General features: G+C 41.6%; 1 protein-coding gene across 5 annotated transcripts in view; it reads left to right on the top strand.

Annotated features, from left to right (window-relative positions):
- The window catches only part of LOC110500007 (PRKC apoptosis WT1 regulator protein), a 79,770-nt gene that overhangs the window by 51,716 nt on the left and 14,663 nt on the right, over positions 1-13,391 (top strand). The window lies entirely within an intron of this gene.

Here is a 13,391-nt window from a genome sequence, read left to right as displayed (position 1 = left end):
CATACAGTTGAGACGACCACAGGTTCAAGCTGCATGTATCGCCCCTTGATGGAGAGCATGTTGTGGGCCTAACATAAGGGAATATTTTGAGGATATGAACCCAGCAGCCCTCCAGTTGTCAGATCAATTCTGCCATTTTTCTTTTCTCTTAACGCCCGACCCGGGATTAGAACCAGCCACCTTTCGGCCACAGGCCCAACTCCTTAGCCACTGGACTACCTGCTTGACTGGTTCCAGATAAGAAGAAAAAATGAACATTAATTAATCTCCAGAAATAAGCATGAGTTAACCTGCCAAAATGCTATGCAGACATACAATTATTATGATGTAGAAGAACAACTTGCATGCCGTTGTCCGCAGCAGCCGAAAGAGAGAGCCTCTGATAGGTCTGCGTTACTGAAAGAGAGAGCCTCTGATAGTTCTGGGATACTGAAAGAGAGAGCCTCTGATAGTTCTGGGAAACTGAAAGAGAGAGCCTCTGATAGTTCTGGGATACTGAAAGAGAGAGTCTCTGATAGTTCTGGGATACTGAAAGAGAGAGCCTCTGATAGTTCTGGGATACTGAAAGAGAGAGCCTCTGATAGTTCTGGGATACTGAAAGAGAGAGCCTCTGATAGTTCTGGGATACTGAAAGAGAGAGCCTCTGATAGTTCTGGGATACTGAAAGAGAGAGCCTCTGATAGTTCTGGGATACTGAAAGAGAGAGTCTCTGATAGTTCTGGGATACTGCAAGAGAGAGTCTCTGATAGTTCTGGGATACTGCAAGAGAGAGCCTCTGATAGTTTTGGGATACTGCAAGACAGAGCAAAACATAGATTGTGTGTTAAAAGTCATGCAATGATTAACTAGGCTATTGAATCACCAATACTTATTATTCATCATTTATTATAAATCATTTATACATACCTCTTCTCATTCAGAAACAGTCTTCTAATGGTTTTAATGAACATAGTCCCCTCAATTGACTCTGAAATGAAAGAGAGAATTAGCTAATTACTAATGTCAGACTAGGTCTGTAGCTCTATTTGGCATATCCCATAATAAGAAATGCTTTATTAGAAAGATAAAGCTGGCTTGTGAAGTGGCAAATTAAAGTAACCTAGCTTTTTCTGTTTAGCTAGCTAGCTTACAAACATGCTCACCGGTTCAGCTAGCTAGCTTACAAACATGCTCATTCTAATAACGTTTCAACTAATATATATATATATTTCCTCTTGCTTCTAGCTAGAATTTAGTTTGCAACAGCACAAGTTTGTGCCTGACTGTTTGCCACTCAGACCTTGGCAACAATGTTGCAAAATATGAATTAACTCTCTATGGCAAGGGAAAGATTTAACGTGTCAGACTTCAGCTCGCCATTTTTCTGAACCGGTGAAGTCATACAGCACCATCATTAATATGGATATAAATGTCAATGGAAAACAGCTAAAACAAATGAAGAGGGAATGTTAGCTGTCATTTCAGAGTTTGATGTGACTGGGTTAGCTTTTGTTTGCTGTTTAATTTCTAAAATCCCCATTACACTCTGGAGAGGGATAGAACCCTCAAGGTTTTTTGTCTTCACTGGATATATATATTTAGTATAGGGTTCTTTAATACAATCCGAAGAACCAAAAGGTTCTATATAGAACCCCAAAGTACCCTTTTTTCTAAGTGTATAGTACAAAACAAGCTCTCTTGATTCCCATGGTGATCTACAGCTGAGTCCAGCCCCAACTTACACATTCCCCTCCCTTGAGCAGAATGTGATGATGAGATAGATAGATAGATACCACAGTGCCACCAAACAGAGGCACTGTTGGTCAGAGAGAAAGCACTCCATAGGCTGCTTGAGAAGGAGGGCGCCGCAACCAATGCATTGCTCTATATAAACCAGCTCGTATGGCAAAATTATGCACTACAATAAGCTACAAAATACAAATGCATTCCATAACCATTCTCTGGGTGTGATGACATTAGCAGTACTAAAAACATATTGCTTAGATAGCTGTGTTTTTGAGACGGTCACAACACAGCTCAGCTCCAAGGTCCACAGGGCTAAGCAGGAATGAATCTGCATGTATGACATGCTATTGATATGGAGCATGCAGTTTGGGAACATTGAGGCCTCTGCGTTAATAGATGTCATAGGAAGGCCAAATTGATTTTATATATACAAATGTAGCTACAGTATATGGTTTTGCAAACAATTATATTTTGATTGTGCAATTGATTTTAAAGCAAACCATTCCAGAGCATAACATACGTGAATAAGATTGAGTCCCGACTATCAGGTTGGTTATTATTGATATGATTGTTTCTATAAGCAGTAACTTTGGAAATATAATTTTATTTTACTTTCGCCTTGAGGAGATCATTACTGTGCAGTCAACAAGTGTGCAATTGAAGTGCTGTCAAACGCTCTATGCAGAGACATGAAAGGACTTGAGAATATGTTGGTAACGAAGGCAACCGCGGAAACAATTTGGATTTCCTCCCAGTGTTATATTTACAGATATGGTTTCTGTCTGTACAATACAGTATCAGATGAAATATTCATATAGAGCTTTCTAAATGTAGTTAATCATTTAATGTATCAAGTCCGTAGGTCCACAAACACTTAATTCACTAGAAATAAGAGCCACCCACTCATTTAACCTATGTGTCACGTGTGTTGAAAGTGAAGAGGCTTCTACTCCGTTGACATGTCGTATAGTGAACCCAGAAGATTAAGATCACGTAACACGTCCTTCCCGCTGAAACATAAGCAGATTACACTTCAGCCCTAGGAAATGAGATATGGAGGTGCCTGCTGAGCCCACCTTACCACTACAACATATTCCCCTTAAATCGGAGCAGATGTGGGCACTGCCACTACTAACCACTGGGGATCTCCCGCACTGCATCTCACCCATTGCTCTGCCACTCCCTGCCTTTGGTCTAGGGAATTTTGACGGCTGTGTGTCATGCCGTTGTGACCTTAGTGACGAGCCAACAGAGGAATAGCCACCGTGCTTCTACACCTGCATTGCTTGCTGTTTGGGGTTTTAGGCTGGGTTTCTGAACAGTACTTTGAGATATCAGCTCATGTACGAAGGGCTATATAAATACATTTGATTTAATTTGAAATTTGATATAGACAGGAGGGAAGGAGAGACAGACAGAGAGAGAGTAGGGGGGGGGGGGGGGTTGGGGGAGAGAGAGAGCAGTAGAGAATTTAAGAGTGGATTTACAGGGAGCTGTCAAGCCGACATCTGTAAAGACAGAGCATTCCAAAAATGTGCTATTTCATTCTGACCCCATTTATCACACAGACAAGCGTTTGCCATGTTGTCTGTGTAATATACAGCTACCTCGAGATCAAACTGTCAGGCTTTTTAGCTTCTGCACCGGTATCAAGATGTCTGGACTGAGACAGGACTGGCAACTTCAAATACTAGGAAACGTTGACGTTTCTGCAGAACAAAATAATCCCTTACCGTTTTGAGTCCACACAGTTTTGCATCAATAAGAAGTGAACTTGATTAATGAGCTTTCTGACTTTCATTTGATAGTTGATTCGTATTTCTATCCTTTCATCCTTTCTTGGGTCTATCTATCTGAACCAAGTAAAACACTGTCCTCCCCTTCTTCTTCCTCTGTGGAGCTCTGTCTGTTCCTGCCCTATAACAACCCGTTCATGGAGATGAGACTAGGTAATAGCATTGTAGCACTGACCAGTTTTGCTGTGACAATACCAGTATTGCAATATGTTTTCCATATGGAAAAAATGAAAACACAAAGCAGACCAAACTCTTTGGTCCTTTAAAAACCTGCTGTATGTAAAATATTGTGTGCTACAGCTTGGAAAATAAATAAATGTGACTCCGGATGAAAGCATAATGATTTTTGTTTCCAACATCAGGGCTGTTGTCCTAAAGATGTTAAATCCACTTCGTGTTTTGTTTCCTTCCCCCGATACTAACGAGTATCGTGATACTGGTATCCTCTCGGCCCTACTGACCAGCCCGTCTCAGTGAGAGGGAGAACAGAGAGAGTCCTGTACTGGCTGCAGCACTATCTCCTCCACTGTCATCCTCTCTCTGTTCCTACTCATCTATTTCGTATCCCCATCGCCTGCTGCCAACCCGTCCTCCCCCACACACTATCACCTTGTGATACACATGGAATCACACACACACCTGCATGCACGCACATACACAAATACTCACACACACACATTGGTGTCTTTCTCTCCTTGCCTGTGGTTGCGTTCCTCTGTGAGGTAGTGTAATCAGTGATGTCCGTGTCACAGAGGCCCTCTCTCTGGGGACCCCATGTGTTCCTGGTTATCAGGCCTTACCCCTCTGTGGTATGTGAGCCGTACAAGGAAAACACTTTCCCTAAACCTGGAGCCTTGTCAGATAAGCTGGTGGAATTTTACCTATGGTTTTGTTTATCTGCTTCTAATGTGGCGCCTGGTCCAAAGGGGGGACTGGTTTGGGTTCTGAAACGGTGTGCGCTGTAAACACTGATTATATGAAACATTAAGAACGCTAACAACCCCCCCCCCCCCAACACTGCCTCAATTCGTCAGGGCATATTTCTTAATTTTTTATTTATTTCACCTTTATTTAAACCGGTAGGCCAGTTGAGAACAAGTTCTCATTTACAACTGCGACCTGGCCAAGATAAAGCAAAGCAGTGCTACACAAACAACACCGAGTTACACATGGAATAAACAAACGTACAGTTAATAACACAATAGAAAAGTATATATACAGTGTGTACAGTGTGTGCAAATGAAGTAAGATTAGGGAGGTAAAGAAATAAGTAGGCCGTAGTGGCAAAATAATTACAAGTTAGCAAATTAACACTGGAGTGATAATGTGTAGAAGATGAATGTGCAAGTAGCGATACTGGGGTGCAAAGGAGCTAAAAAATAATAACAATATGGGGATAAGGTAGTTGGATTAGCTATTTACAGATGGGCTATGTACAGGTGCAATGATCTGTAAGCTGCTCTGATAGCTGATGTTTAAAGTTAGTGAGGGAGATATGAGTCTCCAGCTTAAGTGATTTTTGCAATTCGTTCCAGTCATTGGCAGCAGAGAACTGGAAGGAAAGGCGGCCAAATGAGGAGTTTGCTTTGGGGTTGACCAGTGAAATATACCCACTGGAGCGCATGCTACGGGTGGGTGCTGCCATGGTGACCAGTGAGCTGAGACAAGGTGGGGCTTTATCTAGCTAGACTTATAGATGACCTGGAGCCAGTGGGTTTGGCGACAAATATTAAGCGAGGGCCAGCCAACGAGAGCATACAGGTCGCAGTGGTGGGTAGTATATGGGGCTTTGGTGACAAAACAGATGATACTGTGATGGATCCAATTTTCTGAGTAGAGTGTTGGAGGCTATTTTGTAAATGACATCACCAAAGTCAAGGATCGGTAGGATAGTTTTATGGTGGTATGTTTGGTAGCATGAGTGAAGGATGCTTTATTGCAAAATAGGAAGCCAATTCTAGATTAAATTTTGTATTGGAGATGCTTAATGTGAGTCTGGAAGGAGAGTTTACAGTCTTACCAGACACCTAGGTATTTGTAGTTGTCCACATATTCTAAGTCCGAACCGTCCAGAGTAGTGATGCTAGGCGGGCGGGTGTGGGCAGCGATCGGTTGAAGAGCATGCATTTAGTTTTACTTGCATTTAAGCGCAGTTGGAGGCCATGGAAGGAGAGTTGGAGTGGAATTGGGGGCTACAGGGCCTGGGTTAACCTCTACATTATCCTACTCTTATACCCTTAGCCTACTCCTCTGTTCCTCTAGTGATGTAGAGGTTAACCCAGGCTAAAAGGCTATAAGAACTGGTTGTCTAGTGCTTTGGGGACAAAAAATGTTGTAGAATAGATTCAAGGCATAATGTACAGACAAGGGTATGGTAGGATGTGAGTACAGTCGAGGTAAACCTATGTGTTGCGTGATGATGAGCGAGGTTTCGTCTCTGGAGGCATCAATTAACATAAGTGAGGTCTCCGCATGTGTGTGGGGCGGGACTAAAAGGCATTTTGAGCAGGACTGAGGTCTCTACAGTGAAATAAAGCAATAAAAACTAGCCAAGACAGCAGTAGACAAGGAATTTTGATATTTGAGAGAGGCATAAAGCAATCACAGGTGTAGATCAGGAGAGCTAAGACAACATTGGGTAAATGGCGAAGAAAGGGCAGAGCAGGTCAGTGAGACACATACAGGGCCTGAGTTCGAGACTGGGGCCGACAGGTTAACAAAATGAGGTACCGTGTTATTGAAACTGTCCAGGGGGCATCAGCTGTGTAGCTGAGTGATCATAGGGTCAAGAGTAGCAATAGGTGAGTCGGGGTGCTGTACGGTATTCACTACAACGCTGGGCGAGCAGGTGACACAGCATTCAGAAAAAGCTAACGGGCCGGGGCTAGTAGATAGTTCTGTAGATGCAGCAATATCGTAACAGAATAGCCTGTTGAGTCCACATCAGGTGATCACGTCGGCAGTCCAGTCGTCATGGATCAGCGGGGCTCTGTGTCGACAATAAAGGGTCCAGGCCAATTGGCAAAGGAGGTAATTGTAGCCCTAGAATTAGTTGGTATATGGGCCTAACTCGAGGCTAGCTCGTGCTTGCTTTGGGACAGGCGTTAGCTAACAGTAGCCACTCGTTTGCAACTAGCTAGCAGCTAGCTAGGAGTAATGATCCAGAGCGGCAGGAATCCTGTGATATGGTAGAGAGAAGCAGTCCAATATGCTCTGGGATTGATATCGCGCTGTGCAAGAATGGCAGGTGTTGTCCGAGCTAGGGCTGGCTGATGCCGGGGGGCGGGGGGAAATTGAGGACCGCTAGCCGTAGCTAACAGACTACTAGCTAGTTAGTTGGCTAGCTCCTGATGGAAGTTCCAGTTATAAGGAATAAAAATAGCATATCCGTACCACATTGGGTGAGGCAGGTTGCAGGAAAGTATATTTAGTTCGTAGACAGAAGTGAGATTAAGATATATACAGTGGGGCAAAAAAGTATTTAGTCAGCCACCAATTGTGCAAGTTCTCCCACTTAAAAAGATGAGAGGCCTGTAATTTAGATCATCGGTACACTTCAAATATGACAGACAAAATGAATTTAAAAAATCCAGAAAATCACATTGTAGGATTTTTTATGAATTTATTTGCAAATGATGGTGGAAAATAAGTATTTGGTCAATAACAAAATGTTTTGGGGCTGTTGCTGGGCAACACAGACTTTCAACTCCCTCCAAAGATTTTCTATGGGGTTGAGATCTGGAGACTGGCTAGGCCACTCCAGGACCTTGAAATGCTTCTTACGAAGCCACTCCTTCGTTGCCCGGACGCTATGTTTGGGATCATTGTCATGCTGAAAGACCCAGCCACGTTTCATCTTCAATGCCCTTGCTGATGGAAGGAGGTTTTCACTCAAAATCTCACGATACATGGCCCCATTCATTCTTTCCTTTACACGGATCAGTCGTCCTGGTCCCTTTGCAGAAAAACAGCCCCAAAGCATGATGTTTACACCCCCATGCTTCACAGTAGGTATGGTGTTCTTTGGATGCAACTCAGCATTCTTTGTCCTCCAAACACGACGAGTTGAGTTTTTACCACAAAGTTATATTTTGGTTTCATCTGACCATATGACATTCTCCCAATCTTCTTCTGGATCATCCAAATGTTCTCTAGCAAACTTCAGACGGGCCTGGACATGTACTGGCTTAAGCAGGGGGACACGTCTGGCACTGCAGGATTTGAGTCCCTGGCAGCGTAGTGTGTTACTGATGGTAGGCTTTGTTACTTTGGTCCCAGCTCTCTGCAGGTCATTCACTAGGTCCCCCGTGTGGTTCTGGGATTTTTGCTTGTGATCATTTTGACCCCACGGGGTGAGAACTTGCGTGGAGCCCCAGATCGAGGGAGATTATCAGTGGTCTTGTATGTCTTCCATTTCCTAATAATTGCTCCCACAGTTGATTTCTTCAAACCAAGCTGCTTACCTATTGCAGATTCAGTCTTCCCAGCCTGGTGCAGGTCTACAATTTTGTTTCTGGTGTCCTTTGACAGCTCTTTGGTCTTGGCCATAGTGGAGTTTGGAGTGTGACTGTTTGAGGTTGTGGACAGGTGTCTTTTATACTGATAACAAGTTCAAACAGGTGCCATTAATACAGGTAACTAGTGGAGAACAGAGGACCCTCTTAAAGAAGAAGTTACAGGTCTGTGAGAGCCAGAAATCTTGCTTGTTTGAAGGTGACCAAATACTTATTTTCCACCATAATTTGCAAATAAATCAATTTAAAATCGTACAATGGGATTTTCTGGATTTTTTTTTCTAATTTTGTCTGTCATAGTTGAAATGTACCTATGATGAAAATGACATGCTTCTCTCTTTTTTTTAAGTGGGAGAACTTGCACAATTGGTGGCTGACTAAATACTTTTTTGCCCCACTGTATACGAAAAAAGACTGGCTATTTACAATGGATAATACACAGGATAAGACAAAGGCAGATATACACGTCCTACTGTGCCGCCATCTTGGATTGAGAATATACTCTACAAGATGTCGAAAGCATTCCACAGGGATGCTGGCCCAAGTTGACTCCAATGCTTCCCACAGTTGTCAAGTTGGCTGGATATCCTTGTTGTGGTGGATCATTCTTGATACACATGGGATACTATTGAGCGTGAAAAACCCTGCAGCGTTGCAGTTCTTGACACAAACCGGTGTGCCTGGCACCTACTACCATACCCCGTTCAAAGGCACTTAAATCTTTTGTCTTACCCATTCACCCTCTGAATGGCACACATACACAATCCGTCTCAATTGTCTCAAGGCTTAAAATATTTTTGGGGCTCTCCTGAGTGGCGCAGTTGTCTAAGGCACTGCAGTGCTTGAGGCGTCACTACAGATCCGGGTTAAATCCCGGGCTGTGTCGCAGCCGGCCGTGACTGGGAGACCCCTGAAGCGACACGCAATTGGCCCAGTAATTATTTTAAAATCATACAATGTGATTTTCTGGATTTTTGTTTTAGGTTCCGTCTCTCACAGTTGAAGTGTACCTATGATTAAAAATCACAGACCTCTACATGCTTTGTAAGTAGGAAAACCTGCAAAATTGGCAGTGTATCAAATACTTGTTCTCTCCACTGTATACACATGTAGCTACAGTATATGGTTTTGTAAAACAATTATGTTTTGATTGTGGTACTGTATGTGCAAATGATTTTAAAGCAAACCGTTCTAGAGCATAACAACATGAATAAGACACATATGTTATCCAACATCTTAACAACCCTCATTTCCATTTGTTATTTGCACCTGTCAGTCCAGCAAAGCTTGATAATCTTTTCTTTAAGGCAGGCACTTTCTCCTCCCTGCCTAGACAGTTTTCAATTAAATTAAGGTTCCCTGCTTAGATGTAATGTTCTTTAAGCTGTTCAGAAGTTTGGTTGTATAGCCTGAGACAATATTTTCAGAGGGTATCACCTTTGTTGATCAAGATTACAAGTCTGTAAATCAGGTTAACCAGATTAATATTTATCCTTTACAAGACTGCTGCCAGCTAAAATAGGTCATTGGCTGTAGTCTTTTCATTTTTTCCAGTTGAATTCATAGGCCTCACCTTTTGAAATGTCAATTGTGTACTCCTAATATGACCGAGAGCCTCCAGAGTAACAGATAGGGATATTTAGCAGCTTTGCAAGGAGACATAGATGGAGAATGCTGGAACGCAAAAATAGGCCTATTGTGGAACTTTTATTAGGGATGCCTTCTGGGATTTCAGACATTTAATGGGCTGTCTCGCACACAAAGGCTGTCAGATTGCAAACCCTTAAATTCCTTCTTTTAAAAAAAAATTGCATGTGATTTATGAGTGGGAGAACATTGTCATGAATGATATATTTGGCCATGGATAGATGGGAAGACCGACACAGACTGACTGACTCGAAAAGCTGTTGACTTTACCATGAAAGGTATTGTCTGTAACAAAGCCTGTACATTGATTTCCTTTGGCGAGGTAGTAATGCAGTAATCTGTTTAATAGTCCCGCCAACGCCTCAGTATAAAATGTTGCCCTTTATCTTACCGGCTTTGGCACACAATAAATCATGAACATTATATTCTTGTCCGACATCAAACCTGTCAATTACAAAGCTTCACTGAATTCCTTTTAATGCATTTATTCTCTCCATTTACATTATTGTAGTTCTGTCCTTGATGCTGGACTTGTCTATTGTCACAGAAATGCTTTAGCATTTAGCCTGAGGGAACGCACACAGGAATCTGCATTTCATATTTTTGTATTGACATTTAACAGGTACATTTTTAAAGGTCCTTATATTTACCTAAGAACTTATGGGTAAATATACATACGTGTCAAACTTAAACTACAACTCGGCTTTTAATGTGAACTTTTATTAAGCATGCCTTCTGGGATTTCTGAAATTTGAATGGGCTGCGAAGCGCCAAAGGCTTTCAGATCGCAAACACCCATAAATTCCTTTTTAAACAATGTGCATGTGATTTATGAGAGGGAGAGCATTGCTACTGCACTTTTCCTCTTTACCTGGAGTCACACAAAGCTATAGGCTTCAATAACTTGTTGACATTTATGTTGAGCATGTTTTGCTACTGTAGTGGGAAGTAATATTTGACAGTGTAGATGATATTATAAATACCTCAAGGGCAACTCGTAATAAGACTAAGTATTTAGCCTATTAAATGTTTTATCTGACTCCATAAAGATAATTAGCAATATGACAGAACACTATAGTTCAGTTACAGTAATAAGCAATGAAGAAATGTCTGAGAATGGAATTCGAAACACAAGTGTATTTTACTACTTTGGAAAATGAATGGATTCACATACAAGGCATAAAGCTGAAGTTACAAGGCAATACTGACATTGATCATGCATAGAATAATGATTTGTTAGAGAGGGAAGGAGAGAAATCATAGCCTGAAAGGCCATACCCCAGAAATCTATGGGGTAGAGAAAGAAGGAAAGAAAGAGGGAGTATCTCACTACAGCAGGTCAGGAAGAAAAAAGAGAAAGAACAATGAATCTTAGACTTTCTTTTTTTGAAAGCATCTGAGTTGTTTAGATTCTAAATCTGAGTTGTTGGCCAATAGTATTACTGTAAAGTTAACCTCCAATCAGATATCAGATCTATATGATGTGAACTCTGCTTCTCAGAGGTGAGACAATGGGGGGTTGGAGAAATAAAACTGAGAATGTTGAATTCCAAAGACAACACAGAGGAGATTCTTGCATTTGGTTGTTAAAGTGACTTCGGCGGAAAATGTATGAAAAGTGGATACAATGGGGACTTTTTCAAATCATCCTACGGAGGTTCATCCAGGTCAGCTTTTACATTTCTTTACATTATTGGAAAGAGCAGATTCTAAGGTTTCTAACATACAATCACTTACAAACTCTGAAAAATGAGGGCATGGGCTCTGTTTCAAAATATAACTTGTTTGTTACGTGGCAGCGTTTCCATGCGTTACCGTGTCACTCAAGTTGCGGGAAGATATTATTGATATTTGATTGTTACAGTGTATTCCATTATATTATTACTATAAAATGTGTTGACTGTGATCAGAGCAGGGGAATGTAAGTACGTCTTCTCTGTTTTAATTAACAAAATAGCCAACTATTAATTTAATCTGCATGGCGCAGCCATGTATCCTGCAGGCTGCATAGACCAGTAACATAATTAAACAAAAAAATATGCTATTTCATTCCTTTGAAAATGCATTTTATTAGTCTTATGGTTCTTAGCACCTGCCTAAACCAAAGTAATCATAGATTTCTTTGTGATGGTGTATATTCAATTGATTTATTAAAATAGACGCCCACCCACATCTGCATACCCCTACTCCCTCAATCACCGGTGCCGGCATGTGCACAGTATATATAAATGGTTTATGCCCCCCGAAAAAGTTTTTACAGGTAACATAGACATATCACACAGGATTTACAGTATCTTAGACAGACACACACAAACACACACACACTCCTGTCTGAGCAATATAGAGGTATTTCTCAGTTGGATTGTTTTCTATTGTTAAGATCCCGTTGTACATCTCTTTCTTCCATCATATGTATTCCTATGAAATAAAAAGAACGCCAACTGTCCCTACCCTGGCTTCATGAAAGACACAACTCTGCACTGACTTAGCTGTCAGCCTCCTAAAGTCTAAATTCAGAGACTGGCTACCCCCTGACCGGAAGCAGGAACACCCGCAGCCAAAAAAAACGGACTATTACCAAAGTCTAGAACAGAAAGGTACATGACAAAACCAATCCATGTTTCTGCCCATTGATTAATGAGTCACTTTAAGACCACAATAAATTATTGCATTTTTTTTTTAATGTTACTCGTTTGTTTATTTTGTTGCTGTTATACATTAATATGTTGTATGCTCATGGATTTCTGTTTGTATTGACTTCTATATGAGTGTTATCAATAGAACTTGAAACCAAAAACAATGTAAACATAAGAGCTGGGAATGTAACATGAATACAGCTCCTTCATAGTGTTGTTTCCGATGCCCTCTGCTTTTCTGAGACCTGTCTGTTCTCTGTAATAGTGTCTCTTAGGGCCGCAGCAGAGGTAGTTAAGCAAGATAAATAGAGCCCACAGCCCCATAATGCAATGCTGTGAAGTATCCTCACTTAAATTTCATTAACCTTGTCTCAGCAACTCCCAGCCCGGGATGCAAGACGGCACACAGGGAAGCAACCGCCGCACGGTGGACTGTTAATGTGATGAATGCAAACTGGGAGAATATCTGAGAACAAGTTATTTTTTTCAACGTGACACACAGCAGCAGTGTCATGTTTCTCTCTCACACAACTCTCGACAGAACAGCCAGGCAAGCCTCAGAGTCCTTGACTTCCTTGGTATTCGTGGAGTCGTGCAGAGCAGCACACAGCTCCGTAAAAGGGCTGACAGACGCTCACATTTAAGCCAGTATTGTTGTGCAACCATTGTGTGTGTTTTATACACCCCAGATGAAGACACTTTCAGGTATGCATGCATGTTGGTTTGTGAGCATGAAGACATTAATTCCGTTCTCTGCAAGCTAATGGACGATAAAGTACATCTCGTTTTGTCTAGTCAAATATCTATTTGATCAGTGCATTGCATGCGAGAGCTCTGTACAACATGCGAGAGCTGCTGTAATCTACTACTCCCTTGATCATGTGTTTATAAATCCCAGGGTTTATAGGAAAACATTTGCTATGTTCACTAACCTTTTGGATCTGATTTGATCTTATCACTATGGAAATATACAGACAACTGCCAAAATAAACGAAACACGCGAGTAAATGAGGGATAAAAAGTACTGTATATTGAAAGCAGGTGCTTCCACACAGGTGTGGTTCCTGAGTTAA

The sequence above is a fragment of the Oncorhynchus mykiss genome, chromosome 21 (assembly GCF_057628025.1).
Source record: "Oncorhynchus mykiss isolate SJ-2025 chromosome 21, ASM5762802v1, whole genome shotgun sequence".
NCBI lineage: Eukaryota > Metazoa > Chordata > Actinopteri > Salmoniformes > Salmonidae > Oncorhynchus > Oncorhynchus mykiss.
Note: the sequence above shows the minus strand (reverse complement) of the source record. Positions and strands in the feature narration are given on the sequence as shown.